We start from the raw sequence: 26,308 nt of genomic DNA, 5'->3' as shown, positions 1-26,308 counted from the left end.
AGATATAACGAAGTCAGTTCCTCCATCACCAATGAAGGTGGCTTCGATCACGTTTTCAAACCTTCCATTTGTATCCACTTCATCACTTTTGTAATCACACGCCTAACCATGCGCAATTTGCAGAGGGGCGTGATCTGCAGTATCATAAAGTTCACGCAGGATGGAGTAGTAATATTCGTAAGTTCCCCAGAAGTCTCATGCTTTGGCAGCACAGAAAAGTATCAAACTCTACCTGAGCCTCGGTTTTGCCAGTTGTGTGCACCAGTGAAGGACGGAACAATACTTCCAGTGGACCGTTGAGTAAGCTCTCGCATGGCTTGCATCACGTCATCGACAGAGAGGTCAGCTACGTGAGCGACGTTTAACATCCATGGAGTGCGAAACAATTTGACTGGTTGCCTCAAGGTTCAAATGGTTCAAATGTCTCTAAGTACTATGGGACTTAACATCTGAGATCAGTCCCCTAGACTTAGAACTACCTAAATCTAACTAACCTAAGGCCATCACACACATCCATGTCCTAGGCAGGATTCGAACCTGTGACCGTAGCAGCAGCGTGATTCGGGACTGAAGCGCCTAGAACCGCTCGGCCACAACGGCCGGCTTGCCTCAAGGAAGCCCGCTGTCAATGACTATGTTTGTTTTGCCGCTGGAGCCCCTATTTCGATTGCTGGCATCCCAGTTGAAAGTTTGGATGCTTTTTGGATAGACTATAGCTGTTCGGGCATATGCTGATGACGTCATGATTCTACTCCGCAATCCTGCGGAGATACCTCGAATGAAGACTTAATCGATGATTGTTATCGGAGTTCGGGTGCACTACTTAATGAAGGCAAATCCAATCTTATTTTGCGAGGTTTTGATGACGCGGTTGTTCCACGGGCAACTGCAATGGATCGGCATAGGTCCGTCGGCATCATCACTGATCGCTGTCCACTCAAAATGGTGACGCTCAATAAGATATATCTTATGTAAAGCTTGTTACATGGCCCAAGTTTGTCCACGTCCCTCAATGAAGACGAATAAACTACGACAGTTGTCTGGTCGTTTTTCGTGGGAACAATACATCTTTTGCTTACACTATAAGGTTATGATGAAGCCTCGTTCCTCTGCAGGGTTGCGCCTGGCTGATATACGAAGGAAGACGCAGATGCTACATGTGCGACGCATTGTTTTCACGTTAACTCAATATAATCACACATTCATTTCTCGTTTATTTCTCTGTGCCCGTCCTGCTAGTCTTGAACACCCTATTGATGTTGGTTGCATAACTTATAAGTCAAAACACGTTCGTGACCTCTATTTTGCGGTGAGCTATTTAGAGGGCAAACGTTTTATGGAGACCCATACCTACCATTAAATCCCTAAAGACCCATTTGGACGAGTCCCTTGCCCGAATCTCGTTGAAAAAAGTATCACAGCAGGCAACATGGACGACAGTTTTGTTCAATATTAGTCTTCCGATTTTGCCGATGCGCCTACCATCTTCGTGGTATTTCTACGAACGAGAGACTTTTCCGTATTGGACTTAGCAACACGGATTTATGCAGTCGTTGTACGTATACATATATGATACGTCAACATTTTACATTTGCAGGTCCAAGGACAAACTGGTCTTCAATTAGGGCACAACTGGTCTTCCTTACTTGATCTTCTGAGACTGTATGTTCTACAGACATCATATTGCTTCCCGATTCCTCCTCCTTTCCACGGTCGAAAACCCGTCCGTATTGTGGCTGCTGGGTCACTTCGTTTGAGAGGTGGCATGAGCCCCCTCTCATATTTCTATCTTACGATTTTCCTCTCTAATTGCATGCGGTGAAAAGTTGCTATTTCTTCACACGCGGACTTCCCACGCAGCGTCCCTCGTCACCCAAGTGGTCCGGTGACAGGCGGGCTTTGCCGATCTTGAAAGGGTAAGCCGACGGGTGTGAGGGAGTCGAGTGAATGCTTTCCAGACGCCGACATTGTCAAAAGACATGCCCGGAGGGGCCTGAAGTAGCGGCTGGGCTAGAGGTTCCGTTACTTCGCAGAAACTTAGCGAAAACACTTTCTGGCGGGCTACCAGCGAGGCGTGGGAATGACTTGTGTTCCCAAGCAGCCTTGGCGCGCAAATTCCCGCGTTTTCTGCCGTGTAGTAACTGTGATTGGCTTGCTCAGGGCATAGTTCCGTGACGTAGCAAAATCGGCGCAGAAATTGGCGCCAAGAATCTCCATTGGTGGAATGGTAGTGCTCTGGCAATAGAGTGGAATTTCCCGCCAGTTTTCGAGTTGCTGATTGGAACGGTTAACCACGGCCACTGTCGTGGGGGCGGGAATGTTCTGTGTTCGGTTTGTACGGGTGCTCTTGTGGGTAGTCGGCTCTCGCCTTTCGGTCGAAGTAGGTTACAAGACTGAGCTCTCGCTGCTCGGGTCAGTGTGCCTTCCGTTGGCTGTCTAATATACTTTTATTTAATTGTAACTGTTTGACGAAGTTGCTGAAGTTTCGACTTCAATGTAACTTTCCGAGTACAGTTGGCAATTGAGCGTTCTGTGTACAAGAGGCCTATGTTGTCTGTCTTGAGCAGTTTTGGCTAATGTTGACTGTATCGGAGTTACTGGGTGACTTCGCTTGTTAAAATCAATCACTGTACCGTCAGTGATTGTGTGGCGAGCCTTCTTCGTCTCCCTCAGAGGCGCATTTGTATTGCTAGGAAGTCTTTAGTCTGGAACAACCAGGCCAGGATAATTTGTTTCGGGCTATACTCGCGACATAATCATCAGCACGACGGGACGTCGAAGCAACCAACCATCGCTTCCAGTACGCCAGATCATGTCCTTGCATCTAAGAAGACAGCTGGGTAATGTACGTGCACAGCACTGGCAAAGCAGGCACTTTTGCTAGGCGATAATCAGAGCTCAGTGGAGCGCGCCTGTTCGTCTTTTCTAACTTTGTTCTATCTTGGGTGTTCACCGTCTGAGTTCTCACTAATGTAGCAGCAATTAATGTTGGGTTAGCTGTGTGTCTCTCTTAAGATTTGAGTGGCAAGGAATTGGCTCCATATACCACTTCGTCATAAACCTCACAATCTAGTTTAGGGACAAATTCACCTTCACAGCGTTTGTTTGAATATCCAATTTGAGCCAATTTGATGTATTGTAAATGTTTCATGTGTTTTTGTTTATTATTTTGTGTTTAGTCTTAATAAATCATATTGTTATTTTGGACAGAACTTTCACTGTGTTAATCGGTAGAGCAACCCTATCATTTTTCACTACGTTAATGAAACCTTACTTTATTTAACTTATTTATCAAATTAAATTATTGCAGGTGCCAAACTCTTTTCTACTGCACTTGCAGGGTTGATTACAGTCAGTTCGCGTATTTTTTTTAATCCATGTGCAACGGCAAAAGTCGGAGTTAGAATAGGGGGGGCTTAGGGCATCATTTACATATGTAGATTCTAGAAGAATTTAGTGTTAAATACACTGCTAGCCCCGGCACCTCGCATAAAATGGCGACCCTTAGCCTCGGATCTTTCCTGTGAATCACTGATTAACAAACAATACTCTAAGTAGGAACATTCAAACTTTTTTTCTCTACTATTTTTATGATTAGTACCCAAGTTCTTTTTCTTGTAGTTCCACGATTACTTTTTATTAGCGGCGCATGATTACAGTTTTTGTTTTCAGTGTATATATTTTTTTGTTTGTTCATTGTTTTTTTGTGTTTCTTTGATGTGGTGTCCGTACCTCATCACACTTTGTCGGGTTTGTGTGCAGTTTCTGTACCACAACAAATCGTGCTTGTAGTTGCAGCGTTGGAACGGCGTTGTTGAAATTTTATGTCTATGTGGAAAAATATTGGGAGTAGATGATTTTTATTGTGAATTTGAGATAAATTTGTTTTTTTTATGAATGATCACGAGAAGTAAGACACGACTATTATCGAGCGAAACTAAACCAAAAGAGGATTGCATAATGGATAAGAGGCAGGTTACTGACGAGGATAGGTTCGGAGATGAGATGGGCACATTTTTAGCAGCACAGGACGACAGGGTCATTGATGAGGAAGGTGATTTGGACGCGATCTTAGAGCAACGTCGCGACCGTGATTATGATAGTGAAGTGGAGGATGGAACAGCGACAGGCACACAGGTCGAGACGGTAGCAGAAGTTTATAGTCAAACGAACGAGTGCAGATAGAAGCCAGCTCGGTCACGTCAGAGCTCTAGCGCCCAGGTGTCCAGAGTTACATCGCCCATGTTTGAAGAGGATCAAAAAGATGACGTAAACCCAATACTGAGCTTCCTACGATCAATGAAAGAAGAAGCTGATGAACAACGTAAGAAGGAGAAGGAAGAAGATGAGAAACAACGTAAGAACGAGAAGGAAGAAGCTGACGAACAGCGTAAGAAGGACACTCAGGCAATAATTTCGCATATAGGAGAAATTCTAGGGGAATTACTAACAATAAAGAAAGAATGTGGAGAAGTAAAACAAATGTCAATGGGTGCACAAAAAGTAGCAGGCCTGGCCAAAACGGCGGCAATAGGGGCAATGAAAGTCGCGGAAGCAACTTCTAAACTCGCAGGGCGCTTGCGATGTACAACACAATCCCACTCAAAATCCATAGCGTTCTTAAAAACTCAGGGTAATATCGCGGTTGCGAACAACACGAAACGAATGGATGAAGTAGAGAGTCGGATAGCAAAACTAGAGCAAAACGGGCACACGAGCACTGCGCGTTCGGATACCAATGATGGAGTACACAGAATTGTGTCTCCGAGGAAAAGCCCGCCGCGCTCTAGCCCAATGACCGAGTGCGGAACTAACAATGCACACGCAGAAACAGCGAGTAATAGCTCCAATAATTGTAGCCCACTTAGGAGAGTGAATTCTGAGTGCCACTTCCAATGTGATACAGAGGTAGCACATCACAGTTATCAGCAAGATAGATCAGGACACTCAGTAGACGTGCAAGTATCGGAAACGAGTGACAACGCCAGTGCGAGGATCAGACAGGATTTTGATCACAATCACTTCCTGTCGATACTGAAGTTCCATAAGTTCAAAGAAAATGGAGGGTCGATGCATCCGAAGAGCTGGGTGATGCAGTTCACAAATTCATTACCGGCATCATGGCCAATCCAGGCAAAATTAGAATTCATGTGTGGACACATCGAAGACCAAACCGCGGAAAAGATGCCAGGTGTGGCAGCAACGTGTCGGACTTATCAGGAATTTGTTGGTGCATTCCTGCGGACCTACTGGTCAAAGGAAACGCAAGACAGGATTAAAGAGGAAATAATATTTTGTCCTGAACTGGAAGTGTCCGGGCATAGGAGCGCAACCAAATTTCTTGATGATTTACTCAAGAAGAATCAATTTTTAGATAGTCCATATAACAACGGAGAAATCATTAAATTTTGCTTTTCCAAATTGCCAGTTAGGTACCAACAGACTTGTCAGGAAGTGTGGATCTGACATAGAAGCATTCGAGAGTCTATTGCGCGAACTCGAAGTTGTCTTTGATAAACAAGACGCAAAGGACAGGAAGAAGAGGCAAAGTAACAAATACCACGGGCCAGGAAGGGAAGACGACAACAGATCGCATAATCGCACTGGTCAGTTAGGAAACCATGGTTACGGAAGCCAAGGTTACGCTATTCAAGGTTATGGAAACCAAAGACACGGAAACCAGAACGTCAGGGAGCAGGGTCAATCTAGACAAGGAATCTGGGATAGGAGGTATAACGAACGGCAAAGCGACCGTAATTGGAGAGAGCGAAACCAAGGACAACAGTGGAGCCAGGAGATTGAAACTAGACCCGCAAATCCTAATGCACGTCAGAGGAGGGGGAGCTTAACAAGGGATTGACGCCAGACTAGTGCGAACACAGGCCGCCGGAATTTCGCACGTAATCTCGGACCTGGCCAACTACGGATGATACATTACGAAGATTTATCAGAAATCCTGCTCGAAGAACATAAAACAACTCCTCGACAGGATCGGCAGCCTCTTATCACAGTATCAATAGCTGAAAAGAGTATGAATGCGATAATAGATAGTGGAAGCTACATAACGGCAATATCTGAGGCAGCATACAAGAGGTGCTCTCAGGAGGTGGACTGGCCTGTCCTATCGGTTAAGAAAACCAAAATAAAAGGGGCATTAGCGGGTAAATGTACGGAGGTCACCCAACAAACAAGACTGGAATTCTCCTGCCAAGGACACAAAATAGAGTCTAACTTCTGGATCATGCCAAATCTGGCGATCGACATGATAATAGGAACGGACTTCCTAAATGAGCATGAAGCGATAGTTGATCTAGGACGAGGTGAAGTGGTTCTGAGGAAAGGGAATCCCGTCCACATTAAGTTCGACGACCAGCTGATCCCAGCTCAACTACCGTCTAACTGTGTTCGGATAAACTATGCGTGTCAGAAAGACAGAAAGGAAGAACAGGTCGACGTTGCGGGTAGGGGAGAGGACACGGATGAGAATAAAGTCGTAGTAATGGGAGAAATAAAGGAGAAAATAGGAGAAAAAGTGAAAGCAATAAACAATATAAGGTGCGACCACCGCAAAGAACTTCATAAATTACTAGTAGAACATGCGGAGGTTTTCATTCCCAAGACAGGATCAATAAAGCACTTCCAATATGAATTCCGTGTACGTCCGCACAACCAGTTTCGTGTGCCACCCTACCCAATCCCCTTGGCATATCGACAGGAAGTAGCAGCTGAAATTACGCGAATGCTGAGTGAAGGAATAATAGAACCTACGGCTTTAGCCAATAATAACCCGTTAAGAGTAGTCGAGAAGGCAGATGGTAGTATTCGGTTAGTCTTGGACTCGCGACAGATAAATACCATAATAGAACCCGAAACAGACAGACCGGAACGATTAGAGGAACTCTTACAAAACTTCCATGGAATATCAATCTTCTCATCAGTTGATCTAAAATCGAGTTTCTGGCAGATCGAGCTCCATTCAAATTGCAGACAGTATACAGCCTTTTTAGCATTTGGAAGATGTTACCGGTTTCGTCGTCTACCATTTGGTTTAAACATTTCGTCTGCCGCATTCATTCGGGGGCTGGACAGCATACTAAGCGATAATTTGAAACGTCATGTCACCAGCTATGTGGACGATTTGCTGATCGCGGAGAAATCTTGGGGAGAGCACAATGCGGTCCTCGGTGAACTCCTTGCGACATTCAAGGAATAGGGAGTGACCATCAATATCGAAAAATCGAATTTTGGGACGTCCTCTGTCAAATTTCTAGGACATATCATCATGGGTGAGGGCATTGCCCCAAATCCCGAAAAGATCGATGTGATTCAAAAGTTTCCCATTCCTACGACAAAGAAGCAGTTAAGGGGGTTCTTGGGGATCATAAATTTTTATAACCGCTTTATACATGTCAAAACTCAGAGCAGTCCTAGGTTGCATCAACTTACAGGAAAGAAGATTCCTTGGGAATGGGATGAGGCGGCCGAATCCGAATGGAAAGCATTAAAATTTGCATTATTACAAGCACCCATCCTCTCACACCCTAATTTAGGAGAAGAGCTTTGCATAGTCACGGACAGTTCATACTCAGGTCTGGGTGTCATGGTGTTCCAAGACTATGTACATGAAGGAAACAGGGTTTGGAAGACAATCGCGTTTGGTAGCAGAGTACTAACCAAGAGTGAGAGGAATTACTCAGTAACCGAGTTAGAGGCGCTGGCTATTGTATGGGCGTTTGAAAAATTCAGATACCTTCTGTTTGGTCGCAAGACGAGGGTCTACACTGACCACAAGGCACTCGAGTTCCTGATGACTGCAAAGCATAATCACAGGCGGCTCATTAGGTGGGCATCATATCTGCAGCAATACAATTTTTCGATAGAATATATCCCCGGCAGCCAGAACATTATTGCAGATGCCTTATCACGGTCACCGATCGGATTTGAGCACAACATGGAAGAAGATCTGGAGGAAAATCACTACTGCCTTTTCTATATGCAGAAAGTAGCCTTTGAAAATTTTATTACCTGTAGTATGCAGGACATCAAGAAGGAACAAGACAAGGACCCTGCCCTAGTGTTATTGAAACAGAAATGGATAGACAGAAGACACGCCACCGTCAGGCAGTTCTACCTCTTGCGGAAAGGCATAATTTTCCACCGAAATTATGCCAATGACACTGAATGGGGGGTATGCATCCCTGAACACCTAATAAACAAGATTATATGGCATACTCACCTCAGCTATGGACACTTCGGACCACGCAAGTGCAATCTCAAGCTAAGGACCATGTGTTACTTTCGAAACATGGAGCGTCGAATTCGGAGGGTCCTGTCGGTGTGTGAAGTCTGCCGAAAGGCTAAGCACACCACTGAGAGCATGCAGGCACCATTATACCCAATCGTACCGACCAAATTAAGACAATTAGCAGCAACAGATTTGATGGGACCTTTGCCAAGAACAAGAAGAGGATATACTTACGTATTAGTGTTTGTTGAACTAACGTCCAAATACGTTACCTTTACGGCACTGAAGAGGGCGACAGGACGAACTGTATCACGAGCCCTAATCCGGGATTTCCTACCACAGGTTGGTCATGTGAGTAGAATTATTTCTGATAACGGGCCACAGTTTAAGTCAAAAACATGGAAGGAGACGTTGCGTCGATGTAAAATTGATCCCATTTTTATATCTTCACACCATCCGAGCTCGAATGCTGCAGAACGGGTTATTAAGAAACTCGGAAACTTGTGCCGGTTGTACTGTAACAAACAGCACACGACATGGGACGTTTTCCTTAAAGACTTCCAGGAGGTGATCAATGAGGCACCCCATGGGAAAACAAAATTGGCACCCATTACAGTACTGAAAAACCGGATTCCTAAGGACTTGATAACCGAAGTCGTAAACTTCCCACCAAGGGCGCGAACGCAGCACCGAGCCATAGTGGATTTGGCTCTCAAGAGGATACGGGCTGCAGCAGAGGTCAGGAAGAGACGTTCCGACAGGGGAGCTCGTCTACGACACTTCCAAATTGGACAAAGGGTGCTCTTAAAGTCTTTCCGACTCTCTAACAAACAGAAAATGAAATGCCAAAAATTCTATTCTGTTTACAACGGCCCGTACCGTATAAGGAGAGCAGCTCACCACAATGCTTATGAATTGGAGACGCTGAAAGGAAAGAAGTCCATAGGACTCCACCACATCTCTCACATAAAGAAGTTCGTGGAATAGTAGTAGTGTAAGTGGTGTACATAGTAGAATGGGCAAATACACGAACCTTGCTATAGTAGTAGTGTAAGTGATACGCATAGTAGAATAGGCAAATATATGAACCTTTCTTCGGGGAACAATAATCGTTGCATTAATAGATTAAGATTGCTAAAGTATTAACACGCTGCGTTGTCTTGCACAAGAATTTACTGCTGCTATCCTCTTTTTGTTTATGTTCGCGATTTCCAATGTCGATGGAGCAGGAGACACTACCTTTTCATGAGCAATGTTTTTGTCCTTTCCTGTCTGGTGTCCATGTTGAGGGATAATGATGAGTGAGGAGAAGTCGCACAAACGGGCGCATACAAGAACGTGCTTTTAGAAGCGTTCTGAGAAGTCGTGATACGCTCTATAGCGGCCACAACCAGTTCGTGGGACGTTCATACCAATGCTTGCAGATTGTGGTACGTATATTGCGTGATTTCGAGGATGAATATGGGCAGTATAGTTTTTACAGTGATGCGCCAGCATCGTTATCTTGCAAGTCGGGGTGAACCTGTGAGCGTTTGACTCCAATGGTGCCGTAGACGGTAGAAATGCGGGCATAAAGCCTACCATGCCAATGTGCTGGTTGGGGATTTAGCATGCTGCTTGCGACTGTCACAGATGAATAACCAGGGACTTATACTTGGATATTCGTGACATACTGTGTAGCTGGCGTGTGGTGGGCGACTGAATCCTCAACAGGAACCAGTCTTGGCTTGGTCATATTACATTGCCTCTGGAAAGGTGCGCTTTCATTGCTAAAACTGCATCACATACAAAATTAAGTTCAACCATAAATTTATTGTCTTGTATAGCCATGGCTAACCCAGTCTCCGGAGTTTCAGTGAGGCGTAATCAAAACTCGGAGGTCATGTCGTACGGCGCGCACATCACTGTCGTCAATAGCGGTGAGCAGCGAGACATCTCAACGTAACAGGAATTATGTAAGACTATTGTATAAGGTAAACAAAAAAAAAAAAAAAAAGATAGAAAAAAAGGAGAGTACTATATACTAGGATAAGTTAAACTGTAGGATTTAACAATAACTAGGTTAATATTGTGGGGGTTTTCTACCACAAGTGTTTGGCGCGCGCCTGTTGGGATGTTATTTTTCAGGTCATCAAATCACAGACCCGAGATGGAGGGACGACCGGCGAGCGAACGAACAATAGTTGCATGTTCTTTATAGCTCAGTAAAACTTCAGCCTGCATAATAACATAATTTATTCAGAAGACATAGAATGTAGATCGTTGGCATATGGTAGTTAATTCTTGAGCATGCCTACTGTCGATCTATATCAGTAATAGTAATATTGGTGCGGGCCCGCACATTTAGTTGTTCATCCAATACATAGCATCAGTTGTCACACACCATATACAATAGTGAGATCGGTCTCTACACAGATATCGAGATAAATTATTTCCATGTCTAGATTAGATAAACTAAGATTTTGTTATAATGGTAGCCATAGATTGATAACTATAAAATTAAAATAAGTGTGTGTGAAATGACAGACCATCAACGTAACGTTATGTAAATTTATTATAACATAGAAGGTCATGGTAAAAAGTTAGGCATAAGATTTTTGTCAGAACTGTACAGATGACGGGAATCGTGGCAATGCAGAGGCCAGGCGGAGCAAAAACAAGAGGTCATCGGCTACCTGCAAGAAGGGGAGCGTCAGCGTGCCACCTGACGTGAAGGGCGCGAGAGCATCCGGTCCTACAAGCTGTCAGTCACCGGGCCGTATACTTGAGGGATTAGGCGGCAGACAGCCCTCGCCGGGCCAACAGCGAAAGTGTGGCTGGCCGTTGACACTGACACGCGACCCACACGCGACAGCCTGCTAGCTCTCCGGACGTGGCAGCCGTTTGGAGGGATTCCCTGCGGCAGACCACATTGTCGTGAGTACACGAAGAAGATCACATATCGTGTCAGAACCTGCGCCTCATGTGCCTCAGGACAGAAAGGGACACTATATACTCACCTGTTTGGGTTTTTACAACTCACTAGCATTGACCGATCTGCATACACAAAGCAGTATCGTGCCACACACTCTAACAAATGAATGGTCTCATTTCTAACTTCTCCTCTCTATTAGAGAGCAGTTGTAGCAATCGTGGCTCCTAGTTCGATCCTGTATGGATGACCTCACACACTTGTGGAGTCACTCCACGTGCCATCATCCCTCGTCAAACTGCAATATTGGCAAATGTAAAGTACTGTTCAGCAAGAGAAGAGACCTAGACTAGTGATGTATCCCGACAAGTAGACCTCAGAGACAATTAATCGACGTGAGGAGAGCCTATCACTGTGTCTTCCTACCGTACTGCTGTGATCATATGCGTGGGTCTTGCTGCAATCTCAACAGAGTACTGCAGATGCTCCAGCACACCCTATTGCTGTTGCAACAATGTAGCAACAACACCCGACGTTTAGGCCTATGTGATATCAGTACTGTGGAATTTGTGAAGTGCTTCGAATATTTCTAACAATGTGATTTAGTGCCTCATTCTCAGCACAGTCGTGAACATTGTGCAATGTGCAAGCACAACTTCACGCCCCATGACCCTTGTTTTTTTTCTTAAATTTCTTTTGCTAGTGTTGTTTTTGTAATGTATGTTATACCTTGTATGTGTTTGTGTTTTACACTGTAATTCTTATGTAAGTGATAGAATAGGGTGCACAAATTACAAATTTCTGTATTGTTCTCCACACCATGTTTTTTGTTTGTATTTTGTATTTATTGTTGTATGTATGCAAACAATGTGCCTGAAGTCCCCATAAACTGAAGCAGATACCACCACTGTCATTGTGAATGGACCATCAGCTCAGGGAACATTTTGTAAAGGTTATTCTTGCTGCAGGGAGACAGAATGAATCAGAGGTTGTAATTAGATTCTGAAAGCTCACAAAGAGATTGTTAACTTAAATAGTATCGTGTGTGAGTGAGTTCAGGTTAGTTTAATGATTCAAATTGTTGTAAAATCTTGGGCATTTAACTGCGGAGCACTCCAACCCTGATTGTAAAGAATAAATTGCTCCATATTTGGCTCACATGCCCTTGCCATATTTAGAGAGTGAATATCTGTGTGAATCGGTGTTTCGAAGGGGCTCCCTGGGTATGGATGCGTGATGTGAGTGTTAGAGTTCCACATTAAGAAGGTGAAGTTGGCTACATCATAAATAATCCTTCCTCTATGAGCTGCATTTTTCAGATGCAGTGATTTTTTTTATAGAGTGCAGCATGTGGAGTCAGTTTGTAAGATTTTTCTTGGGTGATTGACTCACTACCTTGCTCCTAAGTGAGCCAACCGCTCACCAATTACAATCTAAAATGGCGTAGGGGCTATGAGAGGTGGCATGAGCCCCCTCTCATATTTCTATCTTACGATTTTCCTCTCTAATTGCATGCGGTGAAAAGTTGCTATTCCTTCACACACGGACTTCCCATGCAGCATCTCTCGTCACCCAGGTGGTCCGGTGACAGGCGGGCTCTGCCGATCTTGAAAGGGTAAGCCAACGGGTGTGAGGGAGTCGAGTGAATGCTTTCCAGACGCCGACATTGTCAAAAGACACGCCCGGAGGGGCCTGAAGTAGCGGCTGGGCTAGAGGTTCCGTTACTTCGCAGAAACTTAGCGAAAACACTTTCTGGCGGGCTACCAGCGAGGCGTGGGAATGACTTGTGTTCCCAAGCAGCCTTGGCGCCCAAATTCCCGCGTTTTCTGCCGTATAGTAACTGATTGGCTTGCTCAGGGCACAGCTCCGTGACGTAGCAAAATCGGCGCAGAAATTGGCGCCAAGAATCTCCATTGGTGGAATGGTAGTGCTCCGGCAATAGAGTGGAATTTTCCGCCGGTTTTCGAGTTGCTGATTGGAATGGTTAACCACGGCCACTGTCATGGGGGCGGGAATGTTCTGTGTTCGGTTTGTACGGGTGCTCTTGTGGGTAGTCGGCTCTCGCCTTTCGGTCGAAGTAGGTTACAAGACTGAGCTCTCGCTGCTCGGGTCAGTGTGCCTTCCGTTGGCTGTCTAATATACTTTTATTTAATTGTAACTATTTGACGAAGTTGCTGAAATTTCGACTTCAACGTAACTTTCCGAGTACAGTTGGCAATTGAGCGTTCTGTGTACAAGAGGCCTATGTTGTCTGTCTTGAGCAGTTTTGGCTAATGTTGACTGTATCGGAGTTACTGGGTGACTTCGCTTGTTAAAATCAATCACTGTACCGTCAGTGATTGTGTGGCGAGCCTTCTTCGTCTCCCTCAGAGGCGCATTTGTATTGCTAGGAAGTCTTTAGTCTGGAACAACCAGGCCAGGATAATTTGTTTCGGGCTATACTCGCGACATAATCATCAGCACGACGGGACGTCGAAGCAACCAACCATCGCTTCCAGTACGCCAGATCGTGTCCTTGCATCTAAGAAGACAGCTGGGTAATGTACGTGCACAGCACTGGCAAAGCAGGCACTTTTGCTAGGCGATAATCAGAGCTCAGTAGAGCGCGCCTGTTCGTCTTTTCTAACTTTGTTCTATCTTGGGTGTTCACCGTCTGAGTTCTCACTAATGTAGCAGCAATTAATGTTGGGTTAGCTGTGTGTCTCTCTTAAGATTTGAGTGGCAAGGAATTGGCTTCATATACCACATCGTCATAAACCTCACAATCTAGTTTAGGGACAACTTCACCTTCACAGCGATTGTTTGATTATCTAATTTGAGCCAATTTGATGTATTGTAAATGTTTCATGTGTTTTTGTTTATTATTTTGTGTTTAGTCTTAATAAATCATATTGTTATTTTGGACAGAACTTTCATTCTGTTAATCGTTAGAGCAACCCTATCATTTCTCACTACGTTAATGAAACCTTACTTTATTTAACTTATTTATCAAATTAAATTATTGCAGGTGCCAAACTCTTTTCTACTCCACTTGCAGGGTTGATTACAGTCAGTTCGCGTATTTTTTTTAATCCATGTGCAACAGCAAAAGTCGGAGTTAGAATAGGGGGGGCTTAGGACATCATTTACATATGTAGATTCTAGAAGAATTTAGTGTTAAATACACTGCTAGCGCCGGCACCTCGCACGTTCATTATGTCGTAGAAGGCAAGGGGGAGGGCCGCATGCCCCTCAGGCAGTACATTATCACGGCTTATTGGACATGCTTGTGATTGCCCCGATTCTTGTTTTACGTCGGCAAGGCGTTGGTTAATTACATTTTCCTGATGATAGGTGTTTTCTTTGTTCAAAATGTTTTTTCTGTTGTGCTTCTGTTTGTTCTGTTTTATCTGCTTTACTTCTGCTCGTTCTGTCCTAGTTTCCATGCTCATTTTGTTCTGTATTTTGCTTCAGTATCGCTCCAGTTGTATTGTATAATGTGTATCATACATAATCCGTGCAATCAAATCGGAATCGTTCTCTATATGGAAGGCTTAGTTCGCGGCCGGCCGGGGTGGCCGAGCGGTTCTAGGCGCTACAGTCTGGAGCCGCACGACCGGTACAGTTGCAGGTTCAAATCCTGCCACGGTCATAGATATGTGTCATGTCCTTAGGTTAGTTAGGTTTAAGTTCTAAGGGGACGGATGACCACAGATGTTAAGTCCCATAGTGGTCAGAGCCATTTGAACCTTAGTTCGCGATTCAGAATATAACCTGGTTTCGTTGTTGCTTCTGCTTTTAGATTCTATAAAAAACTGAAAAACATAATCATAAAAACTAAAAAATTAATGAAAATTTAAAAATTCATAAAATATATAGCGTGATAACTTGGTAGGGGTTTTCGAGTATGTTCTATGGTTCTTTCGATTCTCTTTTTATTATTATTATTGTGTTATTCGTAATTAATTTTTTCTCCCTTTTGCAGCTTATATTACATAATGATTTGACTATGGTATACTGAAGTTTCATGATAATGCCAAATCAGTCTGAAAATAGGAAAAAAGCTGGTTAACGAAAGTAAAGTGGTCTCGTGGATTGGTCATAGTTTCTTAGGTGCGACGTCTGGGTTCAATTCCCACTATCGGCATATGTTTTAAACACAAAGGAAAAGCTTTTCTTCCTTTCTAATAACGTCATGTGAAGAACGTGAGGCTGTACCGTAGTTCGCTCCCAGTGGGGCAGAGCGGGTTAGGGTGCGTCATAGCAGAGGCGGGAGTCGCGGAAACAGGGACTCGGTCGCCAGGGAGCTTCCTTACAGTAGAAACTTTATTTTATTTACTGATTACAAACTCTTATCAAATTCTTGTCGGGTTTCCAACCGGATCAAACTCTCATCTGAGCACTACATTTCAGCGGTCCACCTGGCCGCCACGATCAGGTGAGAAAAGCTACGCTGCTCTCTCCGGTAACTGATTCCACTTGTTTTTTTTTCTTTATTGCCATTTTAACGCCTTACGTAAGGTAGGCCGGCAGCGACTATACTACGCCGCTCTTCGTCCACAAGTAGAACATGGAAAGACATAGAAAAGCAAAACAAAATGATGAACAAAAAACAGTAGATACATCAAGTAAAAAACATGGAGCCGTTCACAGGCCTAGTAAAATAAAAAAAAAGTTCAGCACTGGTACACGAACATAGGCGACTGAAATGGCTCACGTAAAGGTTTCCACTCGCAAATGACTGCACCTTTATATGCATCGGAAGTACAACAGCCCATGCGCTAGATACATTGAGCACGCGCTCAATCATTCCTGCTGCCCCCTGGCAAACAAGAGTTGCAGCGCCTCCGGTGGTGAATACTATTGAAAACGATATATCGTGACAAATGATTATTATTCATAGCCGACCGATTCAGATGCCTTGTTTCTTCATGTCTGATAAAACAGACTTCCACGTTTTACTTTGCGAGTATCCATTATCACGATTAATGATACTATCTGCTAGTCTGATTTCAACAGATTCTCTTAAAACAAAATCCTAGTACCGCGAAGCATTTGTAACTACTTTCGTCTTATTGTATAGTATCCTGTGTCCCTCTGTAAGGCAATGCTCAGCCACCGCTGATTTATCTGTTTCTAATAATCGCGTATGGCGATGATGTTCAATACACCTGTCGTTGACGGTTCGAATAGTTTGGCCAATGTAAATTTTCCCGCACTCACGAGGTACATTGAAAATGCCAGACTTCCTCAAACCAAAATCATCTTTGAAAGAGCCAAGAAGTGCTCGAATCTTAGCTGGTGGATGAAAAACACACCTGAGCTCATATTTCTTCAAAAGTCTGCCTATCTTGGCAGACACATTCCCAGCATACGGAAGAAAAGCCACAGACCTAAAGGTGTCTTCAGAAGGTTTACGTAGAGGTCCAAACTCAAATGCACATCGAATTTGTCGGTCCGTATAGCCGTTATTATTGAACACCTCCTTAAGATGTTACAGCTCCTGTGGTAAATTTTCGGCATCCGAGAGAGCATATGCTCGTTTAACCAAGGTTCGAGGACTCCTGTACGTTGAAAAAGGTGGTAGCATGTAAATACCTGTCGGTATGAGCCGGTTTCCTGTAAACACTGTGTCCAAGAGTTCCCTCTGCTTCCCTATAAACTAGTACATCTAAAAAAGAAACAGGTAACTTTTCCTCCTTTTCAATTTTCATCGTGAATTTGATGTTCAGAAGAAGACAATTAAAATGGTCCAATAACCGGGGCAAAAGGTCTATTCCGTGTGGCCAAACAAGAAAAGTATCGTCAACATAGAACACTCGAAGGCTTCAAAAAAGATGTTTTCAGGGCCTTATCTTCAAAGTCTTCCATAAAAAGACTAGCGACTATGGGGGTAAAGGACTCTCCATAGCCACACCGTTGGCTTGTTCAAAATATTTATCATCAAATTGTAACGGTACAGTAGTTTCCGCTCTATAAGCAGTAGGTTTCGCTGCTCGCTCGCACCGGGAAACAGAAACACAGGCGGCTCCGCAGCCAATTTTATTACACGACGCGGCCGGCCGCGGGTGCAACAGAACCCATGTGGACGGGTGGAAAGAAATGTGTCAGGCTTCATAATACGTATTTATATGTGTCGTGTATTATGCCTTTCTTGTACGTGGATGTGTATCTGCACATAAACTTTCCTAATCCTCCTCACACCTTTCCGTAAAGCATGGCCAAATCTTTGTTGGGAAGTAGTTCTGTAGTATAGTAGTGCCAACCTTACTCCTGGCTAGGGGATCAGAGAAACAGCACAGGCAGGTAAAAGTCAAAGACTTTCCAGTGATTTGGGGTGGAGAGGTTGGTCACGGCCAAGTGATTCGACCACCCCCTCCACTGGGGCCCAGGTCCGGGTGCCCGCCATATTCTAGGAGTGTTACAGAAGACGGGTAAGTGAGCAGACGTGCCCTCAGTGCGTCTGTCTCAATGTTCACACATGGAAGAGAGGTATTTGAATATTTGTACTAATTCTTTTATTTCCAGCTTCGGATTGTGTAAGGTAATGAATGTGCTCGTTTAATTCCGGAAATCTGACCACCTGTGTTAAAGTATCTGGTCCCCAGTTTGCCGTTATCCTCCTCACATAGTGAATGTCCTATGTAAAATATTGGGAGACTTTGGTGGTATACATTTGGCCAACGCAAATCCGTCTTACCCGTAGGAATGTGCGTGCAGATTAGTATATAATATACTCGAGCTATAAGTTGTAAAATTGTAATATTGGTAAACTGAAACAATTGCTGCAATCACTGTAAAGTCGAGTGATAATGTTTAGAATAAATAGGTAATCAACTGTCATCAATCTAACATACCTTAAAAATCACAAAGAAGTCAAGTTAAAGGAATTTATTTAAAATAAAAGCTATAGAATGCAGGGACTCACATCAGCATGTGAGCCCTCCAGCCCCTTGCCTAGTATCGTACAGAAAGGACACGCTCTCTAGGTAGCACTCTCAAGCTCCTCTCCCCAGTTATCCGTTGCGCAATTTTGATTCAGGGCTTGACATCAACTTTCATCTGGCGTCCCTAGGCAAGGAGGTAAGACGGTAAACTTTCACCTGGCGACCCTGCCAGGATAGATTATTTAATCGCCGAATGCTAGGCACTTCTGTAAAACAGCCAGATAAAATAATTATCTTTCTCGTTTCAGGAATTCGTGTAGATTAGCATAATTAATCATTTCATTTTGAGGAACTGTTCTATGTTGCCTTGTTGAAGATTGATCAGCGTTGTTTTGCTCGTACTCAGCGTTGTCTGGAACGAGTGTGTACAGATTTTCAATACTGTTGATTTTTATTTGTCATTGATTTTGTGAAAGTTGTAGGGGAGATATTGGAGAGGGAGAGCAAGTTTTGGTTGCTAATTTTGTGGTCCCTATAAGGTAATGAGCGTAATAACTAGGTCACGTGCAAAGAGTAACGCGAACATGGAGGCAGAAAATTTAGTCGAGTTACGTGAGGTAGGCGAACAGGAAATGGCCGCCAGTGGCGACTTTCGCTCCCTGAGCGCAGGTCGGTGCCCCAACGCTGACAGCGATCCGGTTTGTGCTGGGGAGGGTGGACAATGGCCTCAGAGGGGTCGGTCGAGTTTACCGTTAGCTGAAGGCGCTGCCGAAGAGCGCGAGACAGGGGGACGCGCCTTGCCAGGCGAAGAAGCAACAAATCGTGATGTTCCAAGTGAGGCTCATGTCAGTGATGTGCCAGCTTGGATGAGCGTTCTTCTGAAAGAAATAGGACAGAGGTTTGAAGAGATAGATAGGAAGTCTAGCCAGAGGTTTGAAGAAATAGGATAGAGGTTTGAAGAGATAGGCAAGCAGTTTGACGATTTGAGGGAAGAACGTAATAGGCAATTTCAGGAACAAAAAATTATAATAGATACACTACAGGAGAGGGTTGAGGGGAATAAAAGGACAGTTAACGAAAGATTTGAGGCAGTGAATGAACGCATAGAAGGCGTGATTGCAGAGGTCGTTGTAACGACGACTAGCGTCGAAAAGAAAATTAACGAATTTGGTAAGCGACTAGATGCGCTACAGGTGCATAACGTAGTAAAAGATAGTGAGGAGGGCAGTCGTTAATGAGTTTCCGTCAGGCACAAGAAGATGTCAATCGCCAGAACAGGGAGGCGATAGCGAAACTGTTGAGAGATGAGTCGGCACAGCGAAATGAAGAGGCAAATTCGATGAATGCCGACGATTCAATGGGCGCGCATAGGCGTCGCCGCACTGAATCGGAGGAGATAAAAGAATTGGAGGAGCGTCTTTGCGAAATAAGAGAACCAGCAGCAGGCCCCACCGTGGGAGCCCGTTCACGAGAAGTCGGTCAAGATGAGGAGGAATGCCGCAGGCACCTTGTGTCAGTACTAAATTATTCGGTATATCCTGACTCGAATAACCCACAACACCCGCGTGTGTGGTTGGGGCAATTCCAAGATACGATGCCGACTTCGTGGGTTGATAAAATGAAGATACGCTTTGTATGCACTCACCTTTGTGATGAAGCAAGTGCCAAGATGCAATTAGCAATAAGAGACTGTGTGACGTATCAAGATTTTTGTAAAGCTTTTCTGAATGAGTTCTGATCGAAGAGCATACAAGATAGGATGAAATTGAACATTTTAATGAAAGAAAATTGCCAGAACCATACTGAGAAGAATCCTGTACGGTACTTCTGGGAAATGGTCAAAGATAACCAATACCTGGATGTGCCGCATGGAGACGCGGAGTTGATCAGAATATGCCTGACGAAACTACCGTATAGACTACGTAGGGAGATAACAATCGCGGGAAGGAGCATGCATGAGGTGGCTGCCTTCCAGCAATTGTTACAAGAATTAAGGGAAGAAAGTGTGCCGAACCAAGCGCAAGAAGTGCGGAGAAATGAACACGAACGCCATGAGCATAACGGCTATCAGCAAAGGTACAGGAACGTACATTATGTGTCATACCCGCAAAATGGTAACGGACGTGGGAGAGGTTTTGGCCTTCAAATAACCGGGGACGAAACCAACGGAGGCGGAACTATTATGGTAATGGAGCGAGCCATGCTGGCTACTCGGACTCTCCTGATGTCAAAATAAGGCCAGCAGATCCACGACAGGATACTAGGGAGTACGATCGGCAGTAGTGGCGAGCGAAACAATTTGACAGGCAAGCACGGCTCCTGAGTCTGATGATAAAGGGGATAATAAGTTAGATTTGTGCATAGATTATGGTGAGATGATTGAAGTTCTTTTGGAAGAACCGGAGGAGTTTTCGGGATTAAAATTAACAATTGTCAGCGTGGATGTAAATAACGTAATAATTTCTTGTATCTTAGACTCAGGGAGTCAAGCGTCTGTTATAAGGGAAGACGTATTTAATTATTGTGGAGGAGATGTGAAGTGGCCGACGTTGCCACTACAGTGTACAAAGGTGCGAGGTGCTGTGCCTGGGAAAAGCATCGAAGCGAAAAAGCAAAGTTAAGTTGAGTGTGTGTACAAAGAGAAAACTATTAGTGTTGTGTTCTTGGTTGTAGAAAGAATGACGTTGAAACCTGATGACAAGGTTCTTGTAAGAGGACATCGATTGTCCAAGAAACACAAGTTTCTAGCTAGTAAAATCTTTAATGTTAATGTTGGACCATACCGCGTTAAGAGGAAGGTTCATGAGAACAGCTATGAGATAGAGACTCTGAGATCTAGGAAGAGTCGCGGATTACACCATATATCTAATTTAAAACTTTTCCGTGGATGATTATCCTGGTGGAAGTAGCCCCTTGTTTTTCATGGATGACGTACTGAATATGTTTATGTTAAGAATTTTCATGTAGACTGTTTATGGAGTTGTTGACGGTAGGGATTGATCCTTTAGATGTGTGGGGACGAGACAAGGTCATACTCGAAGGTTTCTGGTTAATACGTACAAGAATGAAGTTAAGTTTGGTGTAGGAGTTAGCGCGATTATTGCGCATTTGTTTGTAATTTATGTCTAATAATTTGATGTGTTTCAGGAGATAAGGATGTGGCGCCAGAAAGAGCGCTGATTTGTTGGCCATTGGGGCCTGGAGTTTAATTATTGAAGTTTCCAGAGAGTGAGTATCAGAGGTAGTACCCGCAAGGACTAGGAGAAGCCATGAATGTAAATGGATGCGTGACTCAGTCGATGGAAAGCAGTGAGGAGGCTGCAGAGATTTGTACGTCATTCCAAGATGGACAGGGAGTACTTAAGATGATGTTACCTGATATGTTTTATTAATATAGATTCTTTGGTGTGTCCTGAAATTTGAAACCATGTGGTGTACATGTTGATGTAAGCGAATTTCTTTTGTTAGCAGGTTCTCACGTCATTTTGTAGGTGGTACCAATTTAGTGCAAGTAAAGAGAGATTAAAGAATGACAACCAGGCAATGTTTGGTAAGGTGGAAGGAAGCCGTGTTTGCAGATCAAATGGCAAGAAGCAGTGAAAGAATGATATAGACGCAGTTCGAAAAAAAAAAAGGGTGGGGGGAAAGGAGAAGTATTTAATGACTGACAGTTGTGTTGCCAGTAGCAATGGATGTAATGTTGTACTATTTTGGTGTGTTGTGTTCTGAGGGGTTAGAACACATTTTTCATGTTCTGTAATTTGATTTCATTGGTAGCGGGTTACTCTTCTTGTAAATTTTGGTGTAAGGACTGGAAGTAGTTAGTGGAATAATTTAACCAAGCAGCCTAATTTCTTTCATGATTGTAAACAAAATGTGGAAACGGTATCAATGTAGTGATCTGCGGTTGCGGTGTAGGATGAGGGACAACGACAATCCCATTCCATTCCTATGAAACTTCAATACCTTCATCGGTTGATGACTCAGGCGAACGTGTGTTTAGAGAATAGGCCTAGGTAACTTAAGTCTAACTGGCACCTCAATTTAATTGTAAAAGCTGTGAGGTAAATCGGTGGATGTCAAATTTTTGTAAATAGGTTTAGATTTAACATCTGTTTAGGCTCTAACTGGTACCTCAATTTTATTGTAAACTTATGAGGTGGTCCACAGGACTGCGATTGTAGTTTGTAACAGTTTGATTCTTTTTATCTGGTTATTATTGTTTTTGTCACCTCCAATTCTATAAAATCAGGGTTGATGTAATTTTTGTAGTAGGAATACTTTTAATTTTACTGTAAATAAAACCCTGTGGATAAGTTGTGATGAACAATGAGAAAGTTGTACTTTGTAAAATCTTATTTACAAAAATGTGTTTGTGTGCAAGTCGCTCCGAGTGGTGAAGCGGACGGAGAGTGGCTGGGGCTGCGTGGAGAGGGAGAGACATAACTGGACCACCTACCTGGAGCTGGCACGTGTCTCGCTCCCTACTGGCCCTATCTCTGTCGCACTCTCCCACCACCTGGAGCGCCGGAGACGGCGATCAGCTGAGGGCAGCTACGAGCCCTCCTCGCGTGAAAGGGAAAATGGCAGGGGGGAGCCTCTGCTGACGTCACTCGCCCCAGCTGAGCGCGCTGGCCACGGCGCGCCAGTCAACAGCTGTGTCGTCAGACACACCCCCACGGCAAGCATCGGCGGACACCGCTCGCCTTAAGTTGGGTAACCCCCGAGGTGAAGCAGCGGACTATGGCGCTGAAGCACCTATATGCAGTGGGGAATGATGACCGGATGACTGTCACCCTGGTCTCCGGTAGCCCTCGCTGGCATCATTATAGTTGTCGTCGAGACATTATGGGGCTGATGAATGATGATGTATTTCAAACTGCTCTATGGTGAAGAAGGAGAGAAAGGAACTGTTTACGAGATATGATTGCCGCCAAGACTAAGGTACCTACGAACAATTATTTACTCTGTGGATCGCTAAGTAGGCATAAAGTAAAGAAGGACTGAGACAGGCGCCATTGTGAATGGTTCGACAAAGGAAGAATTGAACTCTCAGGCAATATGATTGTGATGACCAAGTGAAAAAGTAGACCATGATGAACTCGCCTAGTTTATCGGTGATCCATAGCTCAGCTCATAGCAATATTGAAAGTTTAGTGACAAAGGTTAACTGAGGAGTTTTGTTCAGAGATAATCTGGTTGGTGATAGGCACAGGTGGCGGAGCTGATGAACAGATGTAAGAGGAGTGGGCCATGCTGTTACGCCGCGTTTCGCGAGGTACACGATCACATAAATAGACGGCATACGGAGTCACCGGCACTTGGATGTGAAGTTAGGTTGTCCTCCAAGTGTCTTTGGAAGAACGCCCTCCCCATCGCCTCTAGGCTGTGGTACATTGTCGATTGGCGTGTGACGATATGCAAGTAGGCAAAGTGCATTTTGTGTTTGTTTATTTTCAGGTCCATCGACTTTTGTAACAACTTTTCTCTGTTCTAATGTTGGCCACTATTTTGTACATTTGTTTTAGTGCTATGCGGCACAGTGTTGTGTTTGGATAATTTATCTTTATGATAGTTCACTTGAAGTTTTTTGTTGACGTTTTTTATCATGCTCATTTGGAATCTGTCAACAGGTTAGGTTAGTGGTTCTTTAATTTTATTATGTAGCTGAAGTATGTGTCTCTTGTTGTTGTTTCTGTACTATGCACAGTGTTTTTACCATTGCAGACAACTTCAGTGTTATTTTCTTTGTGTATCTAGGTTATGTACTTAGTTGTGACGTGCACAATGTGGGCGTTGTTTCATATAGTTTAGAGGCTTTTGTCTTTGTTCGTGTAATAAGGTAACATTTAATTTTAGTATCAAATAACTTGGGTTCTTATAATTGTCATCGTTTCTTGATGTTCCTTTATGTGAATTAGAATAGTTCTATTGTAATTTGTTGATGTGTGTCTGCACACGTCCATGTTGGTAAGGATTTAAGTAAAATTAGTTGTCTTTAAGGTGTGTTTGAGAAATCCTTTGATAATTGATTGCTAAGACATGGACGTCTTGATGTGGTATAGTATTGTGTCGTTCCATAACAATATTTTGTTTTGTTTTGCCCTTAGTGTAAAACAGGCGCCCACTGGATTTTACGCCTAATTTATTTGTTAATTTTACACTTTTCACTCAGATTTTTAAGTGTATGTCAGCACCATCTGATTTTACAAATGACATTTCTGTGGTTCATTTTAACTTAAATTTTCATCACGAAATGAATGATTTTGAATGGTCATCACTTGTTTGCCTAGGATGTTAATTTAGACATTTCCTATGTTATTCACTTGCTATGTCGTTTAAATGCCATCGCCTTATGTCAAGTGGCCGCATATTGAATCCGCTCATAGCGGGAATATTCATTCATGCCAGAGAGCAGGACGTTGCAATTTTTTTTATCCTTTCCTATAGCACAAACTACTGTTTGCAACCGTTTCCATTTTTCTTTTACGTAAGCATAGATCATAAGATTGGTAAAGGAAATGAACCAGAATTGTCCTTCCACGATAAGAACATTCCGGATGTAATAGTACAGTAGTTTCCGCTCTATAAGCAGTAGGTTTCGCTGCTCGCTCGTACCGGGAAACAGAAACACAGGCGGCTCCGCAGCCAATTTTATTACACGACGCGGCCGGCCGCGGGTACAACAGAACCCATGTGGACGGGTGGAAAGAAATGTGTCAGGCTTCATAATACGTATTTATATGTGTCGTGTATTAATCCTTTCTTGTACGTGGATGTGAATCTGCACATAAACTTTCCTAATCCTCCCCACACCTTTCCGTAAACCATGGCCAAATCTTTGTTGGGAAGTAGTTCTGTAGTATAGTAGTGCCAACCTTACTCCTGGCTAGGGGATCAGAGAAACAGCACAGGCAAGTAAAAGTCAAAGACTTTCCAGTGATTTGGTTCAAAATGGCTCTGAGCACTATGGGACTCAACTGCTGTGGTTATCAGTCCCCTAGAACTTAGAACTACTTAAACCTAACTAACCTAAGGACATCACACACATCCATGCCCGAGGCAGGATTCGAACCTGCGACCGTAGCAGTCCCACGGTTCCGGACTGCGCGCCTAGAACCGCGAGACCACCGCGGCCGGCCAGTGATTTGGGGTGGAGAGGTTAGTCACGGCCAAGTGGTTCGACCACCCCCTCCATCAGGGTCCAGGAAGACCTCCGGGTGCCTGCCATATTCTAGGAGTGTTACAGAAGACGGGTAAGTGAGCAGACGTGCCCTCAGTGCGTCTGTCTCAATGTTCACGCATGGAAGAGAGGTATTTGAATATTTATACTAATTATTAATCATTTTATTTCCAGCTTCGGATTGTGTATGGTAATGAATGTGCTCGTTTAATTCCGGAAATTTGACCACCTGTGTTAAAGTATCTGGTCCCCAGTTTGCCGTTATCCTCCTCACATAGTGAATGTCCTATGTAAAATATTGGGAGACTTTGGTGGTATACATTTGGCCAACGCAATTCCGTCTTACCCGTAGGAATGTGCGTGCAGATTAGTATATAATATACCCGAGCTATAAGTTGTAAAATTGTAATATCGGTAAACTGAAACAATTGCTGCAATCACTGTAAAATCGAGTGATGATGTTTAAAATAAATAGGTAATCAACTGTCATCAATCTTTAACATACCTTAAAAATCACAAAGAAGTCAAGTTAAAGGAATTTATTTAAAATAAAAGCTATAGAATGCAGGGACCCACACATCAGCGTGTGAGCCCTCCAGCCCCTTGCCTAGTATCGTACAGAAAGGACACGCTCTCTAGGTAGCGCTCTCATGCTCCTCTCTCCAGTTATCCGTTGCGCAATTTTGATTCAGGGCTTGACATCAACTTTCATCTGGCGTCCCTAGGCAAGGAGGTAAGACGGTAAACTTTCAAAATAAAAAATAGATGGACGTCAGAACTTGACGGCAGAGCTTCGCTATTTCCATATCAAGTAAGTAAAAGTGACACCACATCAAAACTAACAAGTAAATCAGAGGGACCAAGACGAAGCAACTTTAAACGCTGAATAAAATCCATGGAGTTGGAAATATGGTGTTCACATTTTCCCACATGAGGGCTGAGAGCCGACGTTAAATATTTTGCCAAGTTGTAAGTTGGTGCACCCAAATTAGAAGCAATAGGGCGCAATGGAATCCCATACTTTTGGACCTTTGGCAAACCGTATAATCTAGGTGGAACGGCCGCACCAGGACTTTGTTTTTTGATAGTGTCCTCAGGTAAGG

This window comes from Schistocerca piceifrons, chromosome 7 (genome assembly GCF_021461385.2).
Source record: "Schistocerca piceifrons isolate TAMUIC-IGC-003096 chromosome 7, iqSchPice1.1, whole genome shotgun sequence".
Lineage (NCBI taxonomy): Eukaryota > Metazoa > Arthropoda > Insecta > Orthoptera > Acrididae > Schistocerca > Schistocerca piceifrons.
The sequence above is the reverse complement of the archived record's forward strand: the minus strand, read 5'-3'. Positions refer to the sequence as shown.